This window comes from Tursiops truncatus, chromosome 11 (genome assembly GCF_011762595.2).
Source record: "Tursiops truncatus isolate mTurTru1 chromosome 11, mTurTru1.mat.Y, whole genome shotgun sequence".
NCBI lineage: Eukaryota > Metazoa > Chordata > Mammalia > Artiodactyla > Delphinidae > Tursiops > Tursiops truncatus.
The window spans coordinates 76809606-76836495 of record NC_047044.1 but is presented as its reverse complement, the minus strand read 5'-3'; the positions used below and the strand labels follow the sequence as shown (position 1 = coordinate 76836495).

General features: G+C 39.3%; 1 protein-coding gene and 1 non-coding gene across 8 annotated transcripts in view; one reads left to right on the top strand and one right to left on the bottom strand.

Annotated features, from left to right (window-relative positions):
• DENND5B (DENN domain containing 5B) overlaps nt 1-26890 on the bottom strand; it is a 212911-nt gene that overhangs the window by 178179 nt on the left and 7842 nt on the right. The window lies entirely within an intron of this gene.
• On the top strand, nt 26434-26540 carry LOC117314418 (U6 spliceosomal RNA). The gene has a single exon (XR_004529163.1). It is a non-coding gene; the product is annotated as a U6 spliceosomal RNA (small nuclear RNA).

The following is a 26890-nucleotide window of genomic DNA, read 5'->3' as shown; positions in this document are numbered from 1 at the left end:
TCTCTTTTATATGCAGAATCTAAAAACTATACATACATATATGTATAGTTTTACATATATATAAAACCAAGTTCATAGAAACAGAGAACAGATTGGTGGTTGTCAGAGGTGGGAGGTGGAGTTAGAGAAATTGATGAAGGGAGTCCAAAAGTAAAAAGAAAAAATAAAATTGAAAACAACAACAAAAAAATAATAAAAAAGAAGCACTGGGTAAGGGGGCTCTTTAAGCTTCTCACAAGGCATCCCTCTTAAGACAACAGCATCGCCTCCAAAGTGCCAGGATGTCCCTCCATTAAAGCCCAAATCAAGGGAGTTTGAGATCAAACAGACAAACAAACAACAGCAACCAAAAAAAAGAAAAAAAAAAGAAGTAGGAATAGCTAGATGAGTGAAAAAAGCATTTTCATGAGCTTAGAGAGTAATTTATAAGACCAATTTCAGAACTTTTTTTTGGAATGTTAACTAATAATTCTAGTATCAATGATCTGGGGTAAAAGAAGTTAAACAACCTACTGAATGGGAGAAAATATTTGCAAATGATATGACTGATAAGGGGTTAATATCCAAAATATATAAACAGCTCATACTACCCAATATCAAAAAGACCCAAACAACCCAATTAAAAAATGGGCAGAAGCTCTGAATTGACATTTTTCCAAAGACATATTGATAGCCAAAAGGCACATGAAAAGATGCTTAACATCACTAATCATCAGGGAAATGCAAATCAAAACCACAATGAGATATCACCTCACACCTGTCAAACAGGCTATCATCAAAAAGACAAGAAATAACAAGGATGTAGAGAAAAGGGGAATCCTTGTGCACTGCTGGTGTGAATGTAAACTGATGCAGCCACTGTGGAAAACAGTATGGAGGTTCCTCAAAAAATTAGAAATAGGACTATCGTATGATCCAGCAATTCCACTTCTGAGTATATAGTTGAAAAAAATGAAAACACTAATTCAGAAAGATACATGGACTCCAATGTTCATAGCAGCATTGTTTACAACAGGCAAGATATGGAAGCAACCTAAGTGTCCATCAACAGATGAATGGATAAAGAAGATGTCACACACACACACACACACACACACACACACACACACACACACACACTATGGAATATTACTCAGCCATAAGAAAGAATGAAATCCTGCCGTTTGCAACAACAATATAGATGGACCTAGAGAGTATTATGTTTAGTGAAATAAGTCAGAGAAAGACAATCTACGTTCTCTCATATGTGGAAATCTAAAAACTAAAACAAATATATATAGCAAAAGAGAAAGAGACAGACACAGAGAACTAACTAGCAGTTACCAGTGGGGAGAGGGGAGGGGGAGGGACAAGTTAGGGGTATGGGATTAATAGATACAAGCTACTATGTATAAAATAGATAAACAACAAAGATATAGTGTACAGCACAGGGAAATACAGCCATTACTTAAATGGAGTATAATCTATAAAAATATTGAATCACTATGTTGTATACCTGAAATTAATATTATTAGTCAACTATAATTCAATAAAGAAAGCTAATCTTAAAGTATAAAAGGATTCCTTGTGCTCTCTCTCGATCTACATTCTGAATGATTTCAAGAGATCTCTAAGAAATAAGAAACATGCAAATGTCTTTTACAAACAAATTTTTTTAAGTTTACTAATCATATGCTCTTTAAATCAAAAATAAAATTTCTTTTATGAAAATGAAGGGTACTCTTTAAAGATCAAAAGAGATTCATAATTCAGACATGCTTAGAGTATCATACGTACTTTTAAGCATAATGAACTGTAGTGGTTACTTTATTCAAATCTGACATTATTTAATTTGTTTCACAGTTTATTTTTCAAGAGAATTTGAGTATACACAAACTTTTCCTTGAGTGTCTATTCTTTATTGATTACATCCACAACAACAAAGAAAGAAAACAAGGGCAACCCACTGCAACTCCAGATTGGCTACCAAAACTGAGAATATGTGAGACTCTAATGGAAACAAGGCAGGGACTGTTAGAGCCCATGAATATTTCAGAAGAATAATGAAAAAGGGTGCCAGATGGGTTCGCTTGCAGCTGGCTAACTACTAAATTTCTGACCAAAGCCAAATGCTTCCTTACATAATCTATCAAGCACTTTTCAGTTCCCTTCCACTACCACCCTTTTCATTCTTTTTTTTCATTTTCCTTTTTCTTTTCTTTTTTAAAGAGCAATACCACCATCATTCCTCTTTCAAAGTGGGACTGTTTTTTGTTTTTAATTTTTAAAGAAAAGAAAAGAACACCTGTGTGCCCTGTACTGCTGAGGTCAAAGCATGAGTCTAGCTAGGTGTTACTGCTGAAGCAAAAATGGACAAAGGAAGTGCTACAAAAGCCTAACCACTCTTTCGTAAACAAAGTAGTTTAAAATAAACACTAACTGCCAAGCGTTATCAAACATAAGCACAAATCAACTCTGCTTAGCTGACAGAGGGGAAAGCTCATCCTTCCCAGAGCACACTGGTCCCCGCCTACCTCTCCAGACTCATCTTCCAACACTGTACCCTATATTCCAGAGACAAAAGCAGCTGAGTTCACTCAAGTTGTTTTAACAATTAAAATTACAAATAACACGTAAGCGCCTACTATGCGCCAGGCATAGTAGGATTTGATCAACAAATCCCAAGAGGAGCTAGAGTACTATTATCATTAGGTAAAGGGAATTTAAGTAACTTGCCCAAAGCAGTCAGCTTCAGAGCCTACACTCAAACTCTGCTGCTGCCTCTCTAAAAGAGCAGATCGGTATTATTTCTTTCAAATACAGATTGCTTCAAATCCTGCCCACTAGTACAGCTTTGACATACTCTATTTAAAATCACTGCTGAAGGTTTTAAGTCCTAAATCAGAGATTTAAAAGCTTTAATATTGCCAAAATCATTGTGGTAGCCAGCCCGCAAGATGGCTCAATGACCCCTGCCTCCTGATATCCACAACCCTGAGGAACTCCCTCTCACAGTGAAATAGGGTTGGACTGTGGGTCGAACAGCATACGGCAGAAATGATGGTATGCCACTTCTGAGATAAGGTTATAAAAAACCCACAGATTCCATCATGGGCCCTCTCTCCATCTGTTTGTCTGTGTCTGTCTGTATGTCTCTCTCATCATTTGCTCTGAAGGAAGCCAGCAGTCACGTAATTAGGACAAAGAGGCAGCCTACAGAGAGGCCCAAGTGGTGAGAAACAGAGGCCTGCTAACAGCCACACAAATGAGTGTAAAAGCAGATTCTTCAGCCACAGCTGGGCAGGGCCCTGGGGTGACTGCAGTCCCTGCCAACAGCTTGACTGCAACCTTAAAAGAGACTCTGAGCCAGAAGCACCCAGCTAAGCTGCTCCTGGATTCCTGACCCTCAGAAAGTATGCAAGATAATACACATTTCTGTTCAGCACTAAATTTTAGGATAATTTGTTCCTTAGCAATAGTTAACTAATACAAGCAAGAGGCCCTACTGACAGCTTACTTATAACAAGATGTTAAAAGAAAGGGCCTTTTATTTTACAGCTCAGGGAATATAGACAATATTTCATAATAACTATAAGTGAAGCATAATCTTTAAAAATTGTGATTCACTATGTTGTACACCTGAAAGTTATACAATATTGTAACTCAACTATATCTCAATAAAAAAAGTAGAGAAAGACCACAGGAAAAAAAAAATCTAAATTTCTAAACTAGAATAACATTGATGCTTTTAATAATTAATTACATCTTGGGAATTCCCTGGTGGTCCAGTGGTTAGGACTCTGCACTTCCACTGCAGGGGGCACGGGTTCAATCCCTGGTCGGGAAACTAAGATCCCCCATGCCACGTGGCATGGCCCCAAAAAAAAAAAAATTAGTCACATCTTTAAAATTATGTCAATTTAACTTTCAAAATGTTAAAAGCACACACAAGATTTACTTCTTGACTTAATTATTGCATTTGGTTAATGAAACATTTCATAGTGTTTATTCATTACGTAAATTGTTTGTACCTGGGACCTGAAGATTAAATAGAAAACCAAAACTCATTTCATTAAAGTGTACATAAAAGAGTACTTATCTTTAGAGAAACATTCTAAAAGATTATGGTTGAAATGACAAACTCTGGCATTTGTTTCAAAATAATTCTGTAGTGGTAGGTAGGAGTAAGCAGGGAGGAGGGTGAAGATAAAATAATATGGCAGTAAGCTGATAATTAGTTAATGGGCACAAGTGGATCCATTATATGTATGCTTCAAACTTTCCATACTAATGAGGGGGTTTTTTTGTTGTTTTTTTGGGTTTTTTTCTAAGCAGACAAAACAAAACAAAACATACTCTACACTGGCTAATTTCCTACTTTTTTTTAAAACAAATTTATTTATTTACTTTTGGCTGTGTTGGGTCTTGGTTGCTGCACACAGGCTTCCTCTAGTTGTGGCGAGCGGGTGCTACTCTTGGTTGTGGTGCACGGGCTTCTCATTGTGGTGGCTTCTCTTGTTGTGAGCATGGGCTCTGGGCATGCAGGCTTCAGTAGTTGTGGTACGTGGGCTCGGTAGTTGTGGCACGCAGGCTCTAGAGCGCAGGCTCAGTGGTTGTGGCGCACGGGCTTAGTTGCTCTGCGGCATGTGGGATCCTCCTGGACCAGGGCTCAAACCCGTGTCCCCTTCATTGTCAGGTGGATTCTTAACCACTGCGCCCCCAGGGAAGTCACTAATTTCCTACTTAACTACCATAATCCATCAAAACTTCCACTTAACATACCAAGACTCCATGAAATCCAGGTGATGTCACATAATTTATAGAAATGTATCTTACCAAAGAAAAAGGTTAATTAAACCAAAACATGTGTTCTGTACTTCTTTAGATAATAAAGTTTGTTTGTTTGTTTTGGCCATGTGGCGTGGTTTATGGGATCTCAGTTCCCCAACCAGGGATTGAACCCAGGCCCTTGGCAGTGAAAGCACTGAGTCCTAGCCACTGGACGGCCAGGGAATTCCCGATAATAAAGTTTTTTAAAATTTTTTTTGAATTTATTTTATTTATTTTGGCTGCATCGGGTCTTAGCTGCAGCACGTGGGCTCTTCGCTGTGGCACACGGGCTTCTCGCTAGTTGTGGCACTGGGCTCCAGAGCACAAGGGCTCTTTGTTGCGGCGCTCAGGCTCTCTAGTTGTGGCACACGGGCTCCCGAGAGCCTGGGCTCTGTAGTTATGGTTCGCAGGCTCCAGAGCACTCAGGCTCAGTAGTTGCGGCGCACAGGCTTAGTTGCCCTGCAGCATGTGGGATCTTAGTTCCCTGACTAGGGATCGAGCCCACGTCCTAGGCAATGAAAGCGCAGAGTCTTCACCACTGGACTGCCGGGGAATCCCCTGTGGCAATTTCTTAAAATAAGACAACAGTGAAGTCTGCCACATCGATTGACTCTTCCTTTCATGAACGACTTCTCTGTAGCATTCAATGCTGTTTGACAGCATTTTACCCACGGTGGGAATACTTTCAAAATTGGAGTCAATTCTCTCAAACGCTGCTGCTTTATCAACTAACTCAGTTTATGTAATATTCTAACTCTTTGCTGTCATTTCAACAATCTTCACAGCATCTTCACCAGGAGTAGATTCCATCTCCAGAAAACACTTTCTTTGCTCATCCATAAGAAGGAACTCCTCATCCATTCACGTTTAATCGTGAGATTGCAGAAATTCAGTCACATCTTCAATCTTCTGCATTTACAACTTGGCTGACTGGTGTAAAAGGCCTAGCTTTCTGCCTGTCTCGGTTTTTGACATGCCTTAATAACTAAGCTTAATCATTTCTAGCTTTTGATTTAAAGCAAGAGACATGCGACTCTTCCTTTCACTTGAACACTTAAAGGCCACTGTAGGGTTATTAACTGACCTAATTTCAATATTGCTGTGTCTCAGGAAACAGGGAGGCCGGAGGAGAGGGAGACGGGGGAACAGTAGATCTGCAGAGCAGTCAGAATACACACATAGGAGGCGGAGTCAAGATGTCGGCGTGGGAAGATGCGGAGTTAGTGTCTCCCCACAACTAGGGGGCCTGCCGGCCGGTGGTGACAAACTCTAACACTCAAGGAGATGGGAGGAACCCCAAAGTGAACTGGTAGGACGTAGGGGGACTGAGAGGGGAGGAGAAGTGGAGGCCAGACAGGATCAGCGCCCCTGAGGCTGGGGAGATCAGGAGAGGCAGGCAGGAGGGGCCCTACCAGACCGGAAGAGGAGAGGAGAGGAGGGCATGTGCCCTGCCCACTCGAGCCCAGGAAGCCTGCTGGGCTCCCAGGTATGGGCCCCTGCACTCTGAGACCAGGGGTGGGGGGCACGCCTGGGCCCCTTCTGTTCCTTGACCCTAAACCCCACCCCCCACGGACCCCAGGGCCTTTTCCTGCCCTGTGGGTCCTAAGCACAGGCCCTGCCCACCGCCCAAACCTCACCCTTGCTTAGGCCCCACCCTCCACAGCCAAGGCCTTTTCCCCATCTTTTTTTTGTTTCTTTCCTTTTCCCTCCTCCTCTTTTTTACTATTGTGTTACTAATGTACCTTCCGATTGTTTATCCATCTATATTTTTATTTTTATATTCTTTCTAACATATCTGTTACTTTCCTAGTCTAATTTTATTTTTTACTTTGTTATTGTGCGCTTTTTTTATTTTCCACCCCACACAGCTTGCAGGATTTTGGTTCACGAGCCAGGGCTTGGGCTAAAGCTCCTGCGGTGGGAGCTCCAAAGCACTGGACTAACAGAGAACCTCAAGGAATATTCAACAGAGTGAGGTCTCAGGGAGTTCCTCATATCAGCACCAAAACCCAGCTCTACCCAAGAGCCTACAAACTCCACTGTTGGACGCCTCAGGCCAAACAACCAGTGAGACAGGAACACAATCCCACTCATGAAAAAAAAAAAAGAGATAGCAAAAAAATATGTCACAGATGAAGGAGCAAGGTAAAAACCTACAAGACCAAATAAATGAAGAGGAAATAGGCAGTCTACCTGAAAAAGAATTCAGAGTAATGATAGTAAAGATGATCCAGAATCTCAGACATAGAATGGAGGCACGGATTGAGAAAATACAAGAAATGTTTAAAAAAGATCTAGAAGAACAAAAGAACAAACAAACAGAGATGAACAACACAATAACTGAAATGAAAAATACACTGGAAAGGGCTTCCCTGGTGGTGCAGTTGTTGAGAGTCCGCCTGCCGATGCAGGGGACGCAGGTTCGTTCCCCCGTCCGGGAAGATCCCACATGCCGTGGAGTAGCTGGGCCCGTGAGCCATGGCTGCTGAGCCTGTGCGTCCGGAGCCTGTGCCTCACAACAGGAGAGGCCACAATAGTGAGAGGCCCGTGTAACGCAAAAAAAAAAAAAAAGAAAAAAAATACACTAGAAGGCATCAATTAACAGAATAACTGAGGCAGAAGAACGAATAACTGAGCCGGAAAACAAAATGGTGGAAATAACTGCTGAGGAATAAAGAAAAGAAGAATGAAAAGAATTGAAAACAATCTCAGAGACCTCTGGGACAACACTACATGCATCAACATTCGAATTATAGGGGTCCCAAAAGAAGAAGAGAAAAAGAAAGGGTCTGAGAAAATATTTTCAGAGATTATAGTCAAAAACTTCCCTACCATGGGAAAGGAAATAGTCAATCAAGTCCAGGAAGCACAGAGAGTCTCATACAGGATAAACCCTAGGAAAAACACACCAAGACACATATTAATCAAACTAACAAAAATTAAATTCAAAGAAAAAGTATTAAAAGCAGCAAGGGAAAAACAAAAACTAACATAGAAAGGAATCCCCATAAGGTTATCAGCTGATTTTTCAGAGGAAACGCTGCAGCCCAGAAGGGAGTGGCAGGATATACTTAAAGTGATGAAAGAGTAAAACCTACAACCAAGATTACTCTACCCAGCAAGGACCTCATTCAGATTCGATGGAGAGCTCAAAAGCTTTTCAGACAAGCAAAAGCTAAGAGAACTCAGCACCACCAAACCAGCTTTACAACAAATGCTAAAGAAACTTCTCTAGGTGGGAAACACAAAAGAAAAAGATCCACAAAAACAAACCCAAAATAATTAAGAAAATGGCAATAGGAACATACATATTGATAAGAACCTTGAATGTAAACAGATTAAATACCCCAACCAAAAGACAGACTGGCTGAATGGATACAAAAACAAGACCCATATATATGCTGTCTACAAGAGACCCACTTCAGACCTAGGGACACATACAGACTGAAAGTGAAGGGATTGTAAAAGATATTCCATGCAAATGAAAATCAAAAGAAAGCTGGAGTAGCAATACTCGTATCAGATAAAATAGACTTTAAAATAAAGGCTGTTACAAGAGATAAGGAGGGACACTACATAATGATCAAAGGATCAATCCAAGAAGAAGATATAGCAATTATTTTAAATGATTACGCACCCAACACGGGAGCACAATACATAAGGCAAATGCTAACAACCATGAAAGGAGAGATCAACATTAACACAATAACAGTAGAGGACTTCAACACGCCATTTACACCAATGAACCGATCATCCAAACAGAAAATAAATATGGAAACACAACCTTTAAATGACACAACAGATCAGATAGATTTAACTGATATTTATAGAACATTCCACCCAAAAGTGGCAGAATACACTTTCTTCTCAAGTGCACATGGAACATTCTCCAGAATAGATCACATCTTGGGTCACAAATCAAGCCTCGGAAAACTGAAATTGTATCATCTTTTCTGACCACAACGCTTTGAGATTGGAAATCAATTATAGGAAAAAAGAGTGTAAAAAAACCACAAATACATGCAGGCTAAACAGTGTGCTACTAAATAAACAAGAGACCACTGAAGAAATCAAAGAAGAAATAAAAAAATACATAGAAACAAATGATAATGAAAACACAACGACCCAAAACCTATGGGACACAGCAAAAGCAGTTGTAAGAGGGAAGTTTACAGCAATTCAATCTCACCTCAAGAAACAAGAAAAATCTCAAATAAACTATCTAATCCTACACTTAAAACAACTAGAGAAAGAAGAACAAGAAAACCCAAAGTCGGTAGAAAGAAAGAAATCATAAAGATCAGAGCAGAAATAAATGAAACAGAAACGAAGAAAACAATAGCAAAGATCAATAAAACTAAAAGCTGGTTCTTTGAGAAGATAAACAAAACTGATAAACCCTTAGCCAGACTCATCAAGAAAAAAAGGGACAGGATGCAAGTCAATAAAATTAGAAATGAAAAAGGAGAAATTGCAACTGCAGAAATACAAAGGATTATAAGAGACTACTACAAACAACTATATGCCAATGAAATGGACAACCACGAAGAAATGGACAAATTCTTGGAAAGGTGCAGTTTTCCAAGACTGAACCAGGAAGAATTAGAAAATATAAACAGACCTATAACAAGTAATGAAATTGAAACCGTAATTAAAAATCTTCCAGGCTTCCCTGGTGGTCCAGTGGTTGAGAGTCCGCCTGCCGATGCAGGGGACACGGGTTCATGCCCCAGTCCAGGAAGATCCCACATGCCGCGGAGTGGCTGGGCCCGTGAGCCATGACTGCTGAGCCTGCGCGTCCGGAGCCTGTGCTCCGCAACGGGAGAGGCCACAGCAGTGAGAGGCCCACGTACCAAAAAAAACTTCCACCAGGGACTTCCCTGGTGGCACAGTGGTTAAGAATCCACCTGCCAATGCAGGGGACACAGATTCAATCCCTGGTCTGGGGAGATCCCACACGCTGCGGAGCAACTAAGCCCGTGCACCATCACTACTGAAACCTGCACACCTAGAGCCTGTGCTCTGCAACAAGAGAAGCCACCGCAATGAGAAGCCCGCACACCACAACGAAGAGCAGCCCCCACTCGCTGCAACTAGAGAAAGCCTGCACACAGCAACAAAGACCCAACGCAGCCAAAAATAAATTAAATAAAGAAATAAATTTATTAAAAAAAAAATCTTCCAACAAACAAAAGTCCAGGACCAGATGACTTCACATGCGAATTCTATCAAACATTTAGAGAAGAGCTAACACCAATCCTTCTCAAACCCTTCCAAAAAACTGCAGAGGGAGAAACACTCCCAAATTCATACTACGAAGCCACCATCACCCTGATACCAAAACCAGACAAAGATATCACAAAAAAAGAAAATTAAAGACCAATATCACTGATGAACATAGATGCAAAAAACCTGAACAAAATACTAGCAAACAGAATCCAACAGCACATTAAAAGAAACATACACCATGATCAAGTGGGATTTATCCGAGGGATGCAAGGATTCTTCAATGTATGCAAATCCATCAATGTGATATACCATATTAATAAATTAAGGGGAAAAAAAACATATGATCATCTCAATAGATGCAGAAAAAGCTTTTGACAAAATTCAACACCCATTTATGATAAAAACTCTCCAGAAAATGGGCACAGAGGGAACCTAATTCAACATAATAAAAGCCATATATGACAAACCCACAGCAAGCATCATACTAAATGGTGAAAAACTGAAAGCTTTTCCACTAAGATCAGGAACAGGACAAGGATGTCCACTCTCTCCACTCTTATTCAACATAGTTTAGGAAGTCCCAGCCACAGCAATCAGAAAAGAAAAAGAAATAAAATACAAATTGGAAAAGAAGAAGTAAAACTGTCACTGCTTACCAATGACATGACACTATACATTGAAAATCCTAAAGATGCCACCAGAAAACTACTAGAACTAATCAGTGAGTTTGATAAGGTTGCAGGATACAAAATTAATGCACAGAAATCTCTGGCATTCCTATACACAAACAATGAAAAATCAGAAAGAGAAATTAAGGAAACACTCCTATTTACCACTGCAACAAAAAGAATAAAACACCTAGGAATAAACCTGCCTAAGGAGGCGAAAGACTTGTACTCAGAAAACTACAAAACCCTGATGAAAGAAATCAAAGATGACATAAACAGATGGAGAAATATACAATGTTCTTGGATTGGAAGAATCAACATTGTGAAAATGACTATACTACCCAAAGCAATCTACAGATTCAATGCAATCACTATCAAACTACAAATGGCATTCTTCACAGAATTAGGACAAAAAAATTTTACAATTCGTATGGAAACACAAAAGACCCCAAATAGCCAAAGCAATCTTGAGAAAGAAAAACAGAGTTGGAGGAATCAGGATCCCTGACTTCAAACTACACCACAAAGCTACAGTAATCAAGACAGTATGGTACTGGCACAAAAACAGAAATATAGATCAATGGTACAGGATAGAATGCCCAGAGATAAATCCACACACATATGGGCACCTGATTTATGACAAAGGAGGCAAGAATATACAGTGGAGAAAAGACAGCCTCTTCAATAAGTGGTGCTGGGAAAACTGGACAGCTACATGTAAATGAATGAAATTAGAACACTACCTAACACCATACATAAAAATAAACTCCAAATGGATTAAAGACTTAAATTTAATATCAGACACTATAAAACTGTTAGAGGAAAACATAGGAAAAACACTCTTTGACATAAACCACAGCAACATCCTTTTTGACCCACCTCCTAGAGTAATGGAAAAACAAAAATAAACAAATGGGACTTAATAAAACTTAAAAGCTTTTGCACAGCAAAGGAAACCATAAAAAAGACAACCCTCAGAACAGGAGAAAATATTTGCAAATGAAACAACAGACAAAGGATTAATCTCCAAAATATACAAACAGCTCATGGAGCTCAATATCAAAAAAACAAACAATCCAGTTTAAAAATGGGCAGAAGACCTAAGTAGACATTTCACCAAAGAAGACATACAGATGGCCAAGAGACACATGAAAAGAGGCTTAGCATCACTAACTATTAGAGAAATGCAAATCAAAACTACAATGAGGTGTCACCTCACGCCGGTCAGAATGGCCAGTATCAAAAAATCTAGAAACAATAAATGCTGGAACAGGTGTGGTGAAAAGGGAACCCTCCTGCAGTGTTGGTGGGAATGTAAATTAATACAGCCACTATGGAGGTTCCTTAAAAAACTAAAAATAGAGGTACCATATGACCCAGTAATCCCACTACTGGGCAAATACCCTGAGAAAAACATAATTCAAAAAGAGACATGTACCACAATGCTCATTGCAGCACTACTTATAATAGCCAGGACATGGAACCAACCTATATCTCCATCGAAAGATGACTGGATAAAGAAGATGTGGCACATACATACAATGGAATATTACTCAGCCATAAAAAGAAACAAAACTGAGTTATTTGTAGTGAGGTGGATGGACCTAGAGTCTGTCATACAGAGTGAAGTAAGTTAGAAAGAGAAAAACAAATAATGCATATTAAAAAAATGGTACTGATGAGCCTAGTTGCAGGGCAGGAATAAAGAGGGAGACATAGAGAATGGACTTGAGGACTTGGGGTGGGAGGGGGAAGCTGGGGCCAAGTGAGAGTAGCATGGACATATATACACTACCGAATGTAAAATAGGGGGCTGGTGGGAAGCAGCAGCTTGGTGTTTTGCGATGACCTAGAGGGGTGGGACAGGGAGGATGGGAGGGAGGCTCAAGAGGGAGGGGATATGGGGACATGTATATGCATATGGCTGATTCGCTTTGTTGTGCAACAGAAACTAACACAGTACTGTGAAGCAATTATACTCCAATAAAGCTCTATTAAAAATAAAAAAAAGAATACACGCATATACTAAGTTCTATCTTATATGGCCTTGGTTCGTGGTGCCCCAAAACAATTACAACAGTAACATCAAAGATCACTTAACACAGATCACCATAACAATATTACAGTAATAATGAAAAAGTCTGAAATATTTCGAGAATTACCAAATGTGACAAAGAGACACAAAGTGAGCAAAAGCTATTATAAAAATGGCACTGACAGACTTGCTGGACACAAGGTAAAAACGCAAAAAAGTGAAGAGCAATAAAGCAAAGCTCAATAAAACAAGGTATGTCCGTATGTGTAGATAATCTATTCCTAAAATAGATGGGCAACCAACAAAATCTGTAATTCTCATGCATACAACAGCCCAAAGTTGGTCTTGCTTTCATTCAGAATTCGACTTAAGTTTAATGAGTTTATTATCGTTCTTTTTAAGTATAAGCGCTCTGCTTTCCAATAGATAAAACGGGTGGGCTCTTTTACCCATGAGAATAGTTAAGTTCTTCTGTAGGGAAGGGGGCCTGAATTTGGAGAAGAACCTTCCTCTGGTTCTAATTCTACAAAAGCAATGCAAACTTTGGCAAGTCATTTAACATCTCTGAACACGACTGCCAACTGCAAACTAGGGTTTGTACCTGACCTGCTATAAGCAATAAAAAATATAATTTGAGCAATACCTTTATCATTAATGTTACTAAATAAAGTGAGGTAAAAGGGCAATAACATGGGTAAGAGAAATACATCAAAGTTCAAAAGTAAGACTATACTCTGGAATTAATAAGAAACATGTCATGGAACACAATATATCTCTAGAAGTATACACAAGAAAGTGATAACTATATGGTTGTGTCTGGGGAAAGGAATTGGACAGCTGAGGAAAGGGGACATATTGTTTAACATAGTCTTTTTGTATCTTCTGAAAATGATTCCACGTAAACGTATTACGTATTTAAAAATAATGGATAAGATTAGCTGTCATTTAAAAAAAAAGGATGCAATCCTAGGAATTATCTTTTAATGTCTAAAGGAGAATTCCAGCAACATCTTAAATCTCACCAGTGTCTGAGGTTTAATCCAACCAATTATGTTAAAGAGGGTAGTAGCTGATGCTTATTGAGCAATTATATCTCACCAGCCTCTACAGTACCCACTATACAAGCATTTTCAGCCAAGTGGTATGCATAGTTCTACAGGAGTACCAGAGGACCTGAACGTTCTAGGTGGGAATGCCTAGAACCCAGTACAAGCACTCGCAGACATTCAGTACTGGTCGGGTAGTTGTCTGCTGTACAAACTCCAAAGAGTTTATGCAGCATATGGTTCACTGCCTCATAGCTGAAGAATACAGACGCATTCTAAATGCTCTACTAAAGCCTGCCACAAAAACTGTGCATTTTAACTACAAACTGAAGCACTGCAGGAGAAAGGTAAATTGCTTACTAATTAATGCCCAACAAATTACCCTAACTGAAAAATAAGTCTCTCAGCTTGTGTCCTGGGCAGTTTCTATATTTTTCTTAATTATGGTATTTTTACACTTCATGTTTAAAAACACAGTTTTAAATTAACATACACACATTGTTGGCTCCCTTAAAAGAAAAAGAAAGAAAAGGAGGGAGGGAGGGAGAGAAAAGGAGGAGAAAAGAGTTATATCTATAAATAGAAGTAAGTGTGACATAATATAAAGATCATGGAATTCTGGGTCTGAAGGCTTGAATTCAAGTTCTAGCTCCACTACCTGCTCACACACACATCCTTCAACATAGTTAATCACTACTATTATAATAAGATGTGGAGAAAGTGGTTTTGGTCCACCCTGCTACAAAGGAAAATAATGTCATACCAGCACCATCATTACCACAAATTCAAAACCAAACTCACCCACATCCTCTGAAATTTATTTCCTCCTGTGTTCCTTCTATGAATGACATTCTTATATCCTTGTTGCCTGGGCCCAAAGTCGAGTCATGTGCATCTCACCACCCCTTTAACCTCACATACACTAAGGTTGCCAAGTGCAACCTATTCATCCTATGTCTACCCTATCTCCTACACCCATCCTTGCTTCTTTGCTCCCACTGCCACTATCCTAATTCAGGCCTTTCCCCTCTAGTTTGTTCTGGAGAACAATCTCCTAATTGGCTCCCAGTTTAATTCTATTCTACACCCCTCATCCTGGAGCATGCCATTCCCTTGTTAAAAACCTCTGAGGGGCTTTTTTCTGTCTTCAGAGTCTAGCATTCAGCAAGGATGCTTTCCAGCAGCCACTCCCCCACTCTTCCATTGTGAAGCTGCCCTGTAGTTTTCATCCCAAACTGGTCTCTAAACAGTCAGTTTAACCCCATTTTCCTTGGCCACGCTAATGGTTCAAGGATGGCCTTAGGGAAGTGTGACCTAAAGTGGACTGGTCATAGCAAAGACCCAGAATGGGGAGTGGAGGAGGAAAAGTTAAATCTCCTCTAGTGAAGATGTGATATGCAAATGTGAAGCCAGATGGGGACAGACGGAGCATAAAGAACTGCAGTGAGCCTGGGCGAGAGCTCTGTTTAAACTATACCTGATCACCTCCACCCAAAAAAACTGTTATGTGAACCAGCCCAATTCCTTCATTTCTTAGGTCCTGTTTGACCTATAGTCACAAGCATTCTGATAGAAAAGTCTTCTAAAGGCTGGATACAACTCATTTCTACTCCATGAAATGCTTAAAGGAGGCTAGTCTATATACCTCTTTTAAATGTGTAAGCTATACATTCAGTTCTAGAAACAAACAGTGGGAGCAGAGATCTGGGCATAAATAAACCCCCTCTGCCCCATGGTTTGCCCCTCTACTTTCTTTTGTCAATGTGCTAATATTCTCAAAAATTGGTTTAAAGAACCACTGCTAGTCTCAGAGTTTGGAGCAACTAAAATTCACCTCAATTCAGCCCTCCTAAAAAACAACTAAACAGAAACAAAAATGCAAATAATACTCTCCAGATAAGAACTCCCTCCTCCCCTCCCTCTCCCTCCCTCTCCCTCTCTCTCTGTCCTTAAAAAAATTTCCTTTGGAGGAAACATTTTGCCTCATTTACTCAAAATTTTTAGAATGCATCGTCATTACTAACAAAACTAATATTCATGGCAAGAAATTGACAGGTTTAAAGAAAATGAGAAAAACACATCTGTCCTTGTAAAGTTTTTCCAATTACAATGACAAACATGCCTTCTTTGGTATCTTAAGGTGTCTCTGGTTGGTTGGTTAAACACATTAAACATATGACTAAGTGTCTTTTAGGAGGAAAGTAATTTACAGAAAGGATCTAAAAGAACCAACAGCCAAAACATTGCAAGACAATCAAAAAATTGTCCCTGTTCTTATTATTCTGCTACATGAAAAGGGAAACTGCAGGCCCTGCTCTCTGAATTCTCTGAGGCCAGTGCCAGCACTGCTCCTGAAATGTTTACACAGCCCCCACGTGGGAGACAGGAAGGGAGCTGTGAGGGACAAGTGTCAGGTCTGCTGCTGCTTCTAGACTCAGCAACCTGAGGGGAGACAACCAGATTTTCCATCAGAGGTTTCTTATGCCATCTAAACGTATTTCCATTCTGCTATGTGACTACGAATAAATTGGATTCCCAGTAAGACGGAAATCAAGACTTTATCTCATTTGTCACTGAACTGTCTCTTGCTTACCAGCTTCTCTTTCCTCTGTCTTTCCATCTCATTTGTGTACCAGTGCTTTCCTCTTTCTTTTCCAAAATGAAAAAAAAATTTTAATATATCATTTTAGTGTTAAACTCCTGAGATTCAAAGCTACTCTTTCTTTTTCCATTTCATTTTAATTACTGGTCTTAGAGGATTTTGGTTTTTAAAAGATTGTGTTGTAAGTACTAAGGATTTAATTTTATCTCTCAAAGTAAACACCTGAGGTAGACAACTCCATACTATTTATTCATTCACTCCTTCAACCAACAATTCTTCACAGAGATCATCACAACTGTCTTACTAAATCAACGGCAATGACTTGGACAAAAGAAAATCTTATTGTGTTTCTCAGATTATTGCTCAGCTTATTTAACCACAACACCTCAGTAAAATGGTCACTCTGGCTTCTAACTAGCGACCAGAAATCAGAACTTCTTTTCTTAATTTAAATTCCACCCCTTTGGGATAACAGATCTTTGTGTTTTCTTAATACAATCCTCAGTTCTTCAGCTTTTGAATTGAGCATATATTATTTTTATAATTTAAAAGCCACATACGTTTTTTAAAAGCACTTATTGTCTTTTATTATTTCAAGCCAATTATTTTACCTATCCTCACTTCTGGTAGGATATTCAGTAGCAGCAAAGTGCCATGTAAACAAAAGTCCAAAAGCTTCATTATTATAAAGCCTTCGGACAGTGTGTAAAACACACATTCCTCAGAAAGTCCTACTAAAATGTCCAAAACAGAGCAAATGCGTAGTTTTCTGGATAAACTTGAAGACAGTATATGCAAAACAATAATAAAATACATAGACAATCCGCAAACCTTTATCTGTGACACTAATTTTACCCTCTGTCCAAAAACAAAACAAAAACATTAACTACAAACAAGTAGCAAAACTAAATGCGTTCATCTCCTTTTGTCTGTCTCTAATTTTCTTCCTACTCACTTTTTGTCTAAAAAGTGCTTATTGAAAGATAAGCAGGTTAAAGTATTGATTCTCTCTGAAAATATTCGATTTGTTGCTCTTGCATAACACCCTATGAATACAGATTTTTAACTTCTCATACCCAAAGAAACAACGATAGGGAGCAAACAGTTGGGTTTCTCTTGGGTTCCCTTATCCTGGAAAGCTCGAATTTTAAGTCTCTCCCTAAATAAACACCTTTACTTTGTGACACTTTTCTCCAAAGAAAAAAACATATTTAGTCATATACACAGTCACAAAACTTTAGAGTTCCTACTAGAAAATATATAGATACTTTGGACAGAAAAAAGCAGATTTTTTAAAGAAAAAATATTTACAAAAGTCATGCCCACAATTAAATCTGAATGTTCTCCCCAATTCTAAGAACACCTTTTAAGGAAGCTTAAAGCTTTATGTTTCTGTATGAGGAAACCTGGGTCGACTGGTGAAAAGCTCAAAGGCCCATAATCTCACACAAAGCAGCAGGGTCAAAAGGCAGAGGTCAGGGAACAGGGGAACAGGGTGCAAAATAGTTCCCACACTTGAGAGGAGGCTGTATCTCATTATCTCAGAAGACATTCAAAAACTGTTCAGTCATGTTCACTAAAATAATGCAACCATTTCCTTTAAGTCCCAAAGCAAATCTGAATTTTATGAAGGAATTCCTTACTTTTAAGAGCAAGGAATTTAAGAAGTTACTTCTTTCCCCTACACTGAAAAAAACACCAATCTCTCACACACATACATCCATGCTTCAGCTGCCCCTCAAAGACTGACTTTCAGATAAAAGCTGTCACCTGATCTATTCAACAGGGTTCACGGGGGCACGGAAATAACTACTAAATATGCATACATGTCAACAGACATTTCACAGCAAGGCCTCTGCCCTCTAATGATTCAACAAAATATGTCTACTTCTTGGCCTTATGGCCACATTCAGAAAAAGCTACATCTTTACTCCTAGTTAGAGAAGATTTCATCCCAGGGAAGAGTGAACATGATTCTGTTAAACTTTTAGCAGGTGTGACATTTGTACAGAAGACCCTGTAATGACTCCTCTAGCACAATTACTGTGGGCACTCCAGGATCTAGGGCATTTGTCTGGATATCTCTGTACCATTTCTCGCACTCTAACCACAAAATCTGTGTTCCATGTAGAAGAGAGGGTAAGAGATAGATCAATGAGATCAGGAAAAGAGGATTTTGGAATAACAGGTGTGGTTTTAAGTTTTTGTCTTCCATCCTCTATACGCGCACACTTTAACTCTCTCTCCACCGGCCCCTTCCACCAGGGACAAGATGGTTTACAAGTGCTTCACAGTAAACGAGGCCTGTCAGTCCTTCACTGTGAGGAATACACAAGATTTTACATTCGAGCCCACAAGGTTTTCATGTATTTATTTAAAATAAAATTGTAACTAGGGCTGCCAATGGAAAATTAAGCACTGCCAGACAGGAGTGAGAACAACTAAACAAAATAACCTATTTTAGCATAAACACCTCAATGGTACGGATGCTTATGGTTTAATAAACTGTGAAATCACAGTCATTGTTCTCATGAACAATGGCACAAAGCAAACGGAATCAAGTAGGAAAGCTCATTTTCCTGGAGCTGAGCCAGAATATTTTGAAATTTGGACAAAAGTTCATTAAGACACACTTGAGATTGGAGATGGGGAAACATTTTTAAACAATTTGTTATCTTGTTACCCCAGCCACTTAAGTTTCCTTAAAAGTTAGGGTTAAACTTACAGTGAAGAAAACTAACCTGGAAAGTAAAACAAAACACTGTGGTCCTAGAAGTGAATCATCCATAAGCTTTAAGCCTACTAAGCAGTCCTAAATTCCTACTGCCCAAACTATTCTTATTAAAGTCTCATTCTCATGGAATTCCAGTTGATATGCTGGTACTGATTCTTATGACAGGGAGGACTTCCATGTCAGGGAATTGTATGAGAGTACGGGATGCTCACCTCCCCCAAAACAATTCACATTTCATCTGCCTACGGGGAAACAATCTCTCCTTGTTATTTTAGTCCTGGGAGGAAACAAAATGATATAAATTTAATATATAGAAAGAATATTGTTGATCTAGCAGATTGTCCCTGTTTTCCCAAAGGCCTATGAGGGAAGGAAAAGGAAGGAAATTGAAGGGATACTAGAAACAGAAAGTATGGAACCTGAATAGCTGTGGGAAATAAGAAAATCCTCCCTGGACTTTCCTGGTGGCACGGTGGTTAAGAATCCACCTTCCAACGCAGGGGACACGGGTTCAAACCCTGGCATGTGATCCCACATGCTGCGGAGCAACTAAGCCCGTGCGCCACAACTACTGAACCCGTGTGCCTAGAGCCCGTGTGCCTAGAGCCCGTGCTCCAACAAGAGAAGCCACCGCAATGAGAAGCCTGCATACCACAACAAAGAGTAGCTCCTGCTTACCACAACTAGAGAAAGCCCACGTGCAGCAACAAAGACCCAACACAGCCATAAATTCATTCATTCATGCATGCATTCATTCATGCATGCATTCATTAAAAAAAATTAAATTAGAAACTCCTCCCTGGGAAATCCCTGGTGATCCAGTGGTTAGGACCTGGGGCTTTCACTGCTGGGGCCCAGGTTCGATCTCTGGCCAGGGAACAAAGACCCCACGAGCCGCAGCGCAGCCCAAAAAACAAACAAACCTCCTCCCTGTTTGTGCTGGGGATGAAGGTAACTGGAGGATTCATGAGACCTCAATTTCTTCACTATGAGATGTTAATGACAGTGAAAATTTTTGCCAAAAAATTATTTCCCCTTCTCCACGTTGTTATAGAAAAAAGAACCAAAAGAGCAGGTTGTGGTTTTAAGAGGACTAAGATGAAAATAAGGGTGATCTTTGAAGAAGGGATTAGGGGAAAAAAAAAAGTACAAAAGCCTGGTCTATGAGCAAACTTGTGCCATGCTGACTATTGGAAACTTAATTTAGATATCACTTCTACATGAATGTTTCCTCAAACTATAGAATAATTTTCTGTGTTAAAATTGGGAGTGTGTTGTACTAGAAAAGAGGGAGACAGGGAAGGCAAGAAAACATGATCTTCAAAGCAGAAACCTGGATTCTCTAGGCCAGGGCAGGAGACAATTATGCAAAACAGGTGGATTTACATCACAAGGCCTCTGGGATATAGAAAACAAACTATTTAAAATATCTTTAAACTGGGTTTCACAGTTTAAAACCTAGAGGTCTACAAGCTGTATCTAAGGATTCAGACTACTAGTCCACAGCAGGGTTGAACTTTAAAAATTCTACAACTCTAAAATTATAATTCTACCTCATATTTTTATTGTATTCTATAGTTTAAAAGCTCTTTGCAAATCACTGTCATATTTTATAATTGAGAAAAGTATCTAGAAACAATCTAGATCAATGTTAAGTGTTGAAAAACATACTCCCATGTGTGTCCTTGGACTATGAACAAATTTTTTAAAAAATATACAGGGAAGGGAAGCAAATAGACTACTTTTGCAGTGGTATTCCTAAGAGAACATGAATATATGAAAACTATTCACAGCTCATCAATAACTAGCTTGGCAGTAGCATTAACAAGATAGATTTCCCATCATGTATGGGGCTATTCACAATTGCTGGTATGGTGCATGTAATGCCACCTCTTTCTCTTCCACTCAATAAAAGCACATAGGAATGTAAGTGAGAGTGACATCATTAGAGGGAAGACCTTGAATTCATCCCACTTATTTAAAAATACATACCATTTACAACCTCAGTGTTTCAACTATTATTAATAATTACTTGTGACCCAACTCACAACTGCCAGGCACGGTAATATGTCACCACCCAGCAGTTGAGGACAGCTGGTCTGGAAGACTTGGAGGGGCAGCAGGGCACAGTGGAGGAGGGTCACCGGGATGCAATTCCAGCTTTGGCCTTTATTGTCTCTGCTACTTTGGGCAACAACTCACCAAACCTCAGCCTCCTCGCCGGTAAAGTGATGATAGTAATACCTTCGAGTTATCGTGAGGATTAAAGACAATGTTTATAAACCAACCACAGTTCATGGCCCAATAAATGTTAACTATTTTCACAGCTTCATCATATAAAGGTGATTTCCTGGAACTACTTCTGACTTAATAGTGCTAGCACGTTATCTTTGAAAGTTCATTTAAAGAAAGCGTTATTTCAAAATTAAACTTTCTGTACCAGTGATGTATACAAGTTTTATACATTTTATATATAAGAAATATATTTTTTATATACATCATATATATGTATAACTTGTATACATTTTATACAAGTTAAAAGGCATTAACTTAAGAAATCCACTAATTAAAATAGTCACAATATTTAATTTAGAATAAAGTTAGTAAAAATCATGGATTCTTGGGAAAGGTACAGGAATGAAGGGGAAAGCAACTGTTTCATGTTCTTCTAGGCTCATGACGTGCTGTCTCAGCAGTGCATAAAACACTTCCATTTTTATTCCCAGAATTCTCAGTTCTTACCCTCCTCACACTAAGACAGATATCCTTGCATTCTGTTTGAAAAGTAATGTAGAAGACAGCCTCATACTGAAAATTTTGGGAATCTCTAGGTTATTAAATGGTGCCATCTTAAAAAGTCAAGCCTTAGGCAGAACAGAACATTATACAAGGTACGATAAAGACAGAGTATAGTATAGGGGCTTCCCTGGTGGCGCAGTGGTTGAGGGTCCCCCTGCCGATGCAGGGGACACGGGTTCGTGCCCCGGTCCGGGAAGGTCCCACATGCCGCTGAGCGGCTGGGCCCGTGAGCCATGGCCGCTGGGCCTGCGCGTCTGGAGCCTGTGCTCCGCCATGGGAGAGGCCACCACAGTGAGAGGCCCGCGTACGGCAAAAAAAAAAAAAAAAAAAAAAAAGACAGAGTATAAATGGAAAAAAATACAAAGGATTAAACTTTATAGAAGAGAACTGTCCTGGCTGATCAGGCCCAAAACTGATGTGGATGCCCATGAAGAAGGAAACTGAATGCAATTTCCTAAGGTATTCCTCTAAAGACACAACTGAAGCTACCAGTGCTCGTTTGTACAGACACTTTCTGAAATTTCATAAACACTACCCACCATTTATGTGCTCATAATTTGGCACTAGTTCATAAATAAGTAAGACATGTTGTTTGCTTAAAAAAAAAAATCAAAGCATTGCTGGTATCTGCATGCTTGCTTGCATAAAACTAGTGTTTAAAAAAAAAAGTTTATTAATTTTATTTATCTATTTATCATACCTTATTTCAAGAGGGAAGGATTAGGCTAATAAATATTACAGACATAAGAAATTTTAGTAGCTTTCCACAAAGCTGACATACACCTTTTAAAAAATTAATCATTCATCCACTCTCTTGGTTTTTTTAATCAATTTCAAGCTTCCCATTTAAAAAAAAAAACTCTAGTCCATTTTAGAGGTTAAAAAACCCACAAAAAAAACAAATATACTAACTTTTATTGTTGGTAACAAAAGGAAAAGTTCTATATTTGTCCATCTCAAGTTATCTCATTCATTTATTCAAACAATCTGAGTCCCCATAATGGGCCAGGCACTATTTTAGTCAAAGGGTATACAATACTAAACAAGAGGGACAAGGTCCTGCCCTCTAGGAGCTGACAATCTAATGGGGAAGATTGACATTAAAAAGTAAAAGCAGGGCTTCCCTGGTGGCACAGTGGTTGAGAATCCGCCTGCCAATGCAGGGGACATGGGTTTGAGTCCTGGTCCGGGAAGATCCCACATGCCGAGGAGCAACTAAGCCCGTGCGCCACAACTACTGAGCCTGCGCTCTAGAGCCCGCGAGCCACAACAACAAGGGAAGCCACCGCAATGAGAAGCCCATGCACTGCATGAAGAGTAGCCCCCGCTCGCCACAACTAGAGAAAGCCCACGTGCAGCAACAAAGACCCAATGCAGCCAAAAATAAACAAACAAACAAATAAATAAAAAGTAAAAGTAAAAGCAAGCAAATGCATTCACAATATATTGTCCGGTACTAATAAGTGCTGTGGTAATAAGTGTGAGGGAAATACAGCAGGGCGACTGCAGGGTGGGGCAGGCAGGGAGAGGAAGGATACTATTTTATACAGGGTGGTCTTGGAAGGCTGCTCTGAGGAGGTAACACTTGTGCAAAGACCTGAACGAGGAGAAGAAGCCACTCTTGCAAAGATGTAGGGCTGCACTGCCCAAAGGGTGGCCACCGCCCGCATGTGGCTACTAAACACTTGAAATGTGGCTAGTCCAAATTGAGATGTGCTGAAAGAGTAAAATACACACTGCATTTTGAAGATTTAGTAAGAAAAAAAGAATGTAAAATATCTCATGAATAATTTTTATATTGATTATATGTTGAAATAATCTCCTAGACATATAAATAAAATTAATATCACCTGTCCCTTTTTACCTTTCTAAATGTGGCTACTAGAAAATTTAAAACTACAAACGTGTCTCACATTATATTTACAATGGACGATGCTCGTCTAGGGGAAGAGGATCTAGTGAAAGAACAGAAGATGAATAGGCCATGAGATAAGAAGCTTGCTGGGGCTTCCCTGGTGGTGCAGTGGTTAAGAATCTGCCTGTCAATGCAGGCGACACGGGTTCGAGCCCTGGTCTGGGAAGATCCCACATGCCGCAGAGCAACTAAGCCCGTGCGCCACAACTACTGAGCCTGTGCTCTAGAGCCCACGAGCCACAACTACTGAGCCTGCGCTCTAGAGGCCGTGCTCCGCAACAAAAGAAGCCACCACAGTGAGAAGCCCATGCACCACAACCAAAAGTAGCCCCCACCTGCCTCAACTGGAGAAAGCCCACATGCAGCAATGAAGACCCAACACAGCCAAAATTAATAAATAAAATACATAAATTAAAATTTAAAAAAAAGAAGCAGCTTGCTGTGTTTAAGAACCTGCAAGAAAACCAATGTAGCAGGAAAGAGTGATCCAATCTGAGAAGGTTGGAAAGGCAGGCAGAAAGCAGATCATGAACAGCTTTGCCAACCAGGGTGAACAGACTGAATATTTGTGTCCCTCCCCAAAATTCCTATGGTGAAATTTAACCCCCAATGTGATGAATACCATCGGAGGTAGGGCCTTTGGGATGTGCTTAGGTCATAAGAGTGGAACCTTCATGAATGGGATTCATACATATTCTTATAAGCGATACATCAGACAGCAACCTCACCCCTTTCATGTAAGACAGCCATCTATGAACCAGGAAGTGGGCCCTCACTAGACAGCCAATCTGCCGGCACCTTCATCTCAGACTTCCCAACCTCCAGAACAGTGAGAAATAAATTCTTGCTGTTTATAAGCCACCCAGTATATGGTATTCTGTTATAGCAGCCTGAACAAACTAAGATACCATTAAAGAATTTGAATACAAAGGAATCTATTGAAGAATTTTAAGTGGAAAAAATTATTCTCAGATCCCACTGGCTATTTTGTGGAGAATTGGCAGTATCATCCATAATGCTAGAATATAGACTTCTAGAGATTATATAATATCATCATTTCAAACAGGGATCTCTGGGTTTCTAAGAGTCCATGCAGATAACAACTGAGAGCCCATGAACTGATACTAATATTTCAAAAAGCTTACTAAAAATTGCACCTTTCCTGTAAAGGGCACTGCATAGACTAACTTATTTTTTTCCATTCCTTGTGGATGAAATTATAATTACTCCATCAGTCCTCATGTGAAATATGGGGTATATTCAGTCTTCATGTTCTATATCATTTAGGATTAATCTTTTAAAAAACCGATATACTTAGTTTTTCATTCAAAAATAATTTCAGGCCCATAGAAGACAGGAGTGGTAAGTTCAGAAATCAATAATCTCACTTAACCCCTTCGAGACAGATAAAAACACTTGAGACAAGTCCCGCCCATCAGGAAACTTGCACAAGCCTCTTAGATAGCCTTATCCACCAGAGGGCAGACAGCAGAAGCAAGAAGAACTACAATCCTTCAGCCTGTGGAACAAAAACCACATTCACAGAAAGACAGACAAGATGAAAAGGCAGCGAGCTACGTACCAGATGAAGGAACAAGATAAAACCCCAGAAAAACAACTAAATGAAGTGGAGATAGGAAACCTTCCAGAAAAAGAATTCAAAATAATGATAGTGGAGATGATCCAGGACCTTGGCAAAAGAATGGAGGCAAAGATCGAGAAGATGCAAGAAATTTTAACAAAGACCTAGAAAAATTAAAGAACAAACAGAGATGAACAACACAATAACTGAAATGAAAACTACACTAGAAGGAATCAATAGCAGAATAACTGAGGCAGAAGAACGGATAAGTGACCTGGAAGACAGAATGGTGGAATTCACTGCTGTGTAACAGAATAAAGAAAAAAGAATGAAAAGAAATGAAGACGGCCTAAAAGACCTCTGGGACAACATTAAACACAACAACATTCACATTATAGGGGTTCCAGAAGGAGAAGAGAGAGAGAAAGGACCCAAGAAAATATCTGAAGAGATTATGGTCAAAAACTTCCCTAACATGGGAAAGGAAAGAGCCTCCCAAGTCCAGGAAGCACAGCAAGTCCCATACAGGATAAACCCAAGGAGAAACACACCGAGACACATAGTAATCAAATTGGCAAAAATTAAAGACTGGGATTGACATGTATACACTGATGTGTATAGAATGGATGACTAATAAGAACCTGCTGTATAAAAAAATAAATAAAATAAAATTCAAAAAAACCCAAAAAACAAAAAAACACTTGAGGCCCACAGCTGTCCTACGTAACAGGCCCAGGATGGGACTCTCAGCTTCTGACTGTGCATCCAGCTTTAACAACTGTACTGACAGCCACGCAAGCCATGGTTTCACAAGCAACCAACATTCCTCTTCAAAACTACAAACTTACCTAAGGACAAGTAATTTATGCTAAGAAAAGGCAGGTATAAAACCCAGTAAGAAGAATGAAAAGGTTTAAGATTTTTTTGAAAGTGGTATTTTTATTTATGCAGTAAATGCCTTATACCTATATAATATCTTATCTTTATAAATATACATTAATAAAAACAAAAGTAGTGCTCACTTAGGCCGCACGTATACTAAAATTGGAACAATACAGAGAAGATTAGCATGGCCCCCGCGCAAGGAGGACACGCAAAGTCGTGAAGCATTCCATATTTTGGTACAGCAGAAACTATCATAACATTGTAAAGCAATTATACTCCAATAAAGATATTTTAAAAATTTAATACCACAAGAAAAGAACAAAAGTAAATCAATTATATATTCTTTTTTTTTTTTTTTTTTAATAAATGAATGATAGAATGCATGCAGTGCCACCTTTAAGAAGAGACAAGTCAAGTCAGGTCTTAAAGATCATAAAGACCAGTCTTCTCCCTCTTAATATCTTTCCTCTACAGAGGAGTTTAAAAAATAATCTCATTTGATTATAAGGTTATCCATGAAGAGTACTGGTAGATTTTATAATCTGTGTGATACAGTATATGTTACTAAGGAGGCAGCAAATGTAGT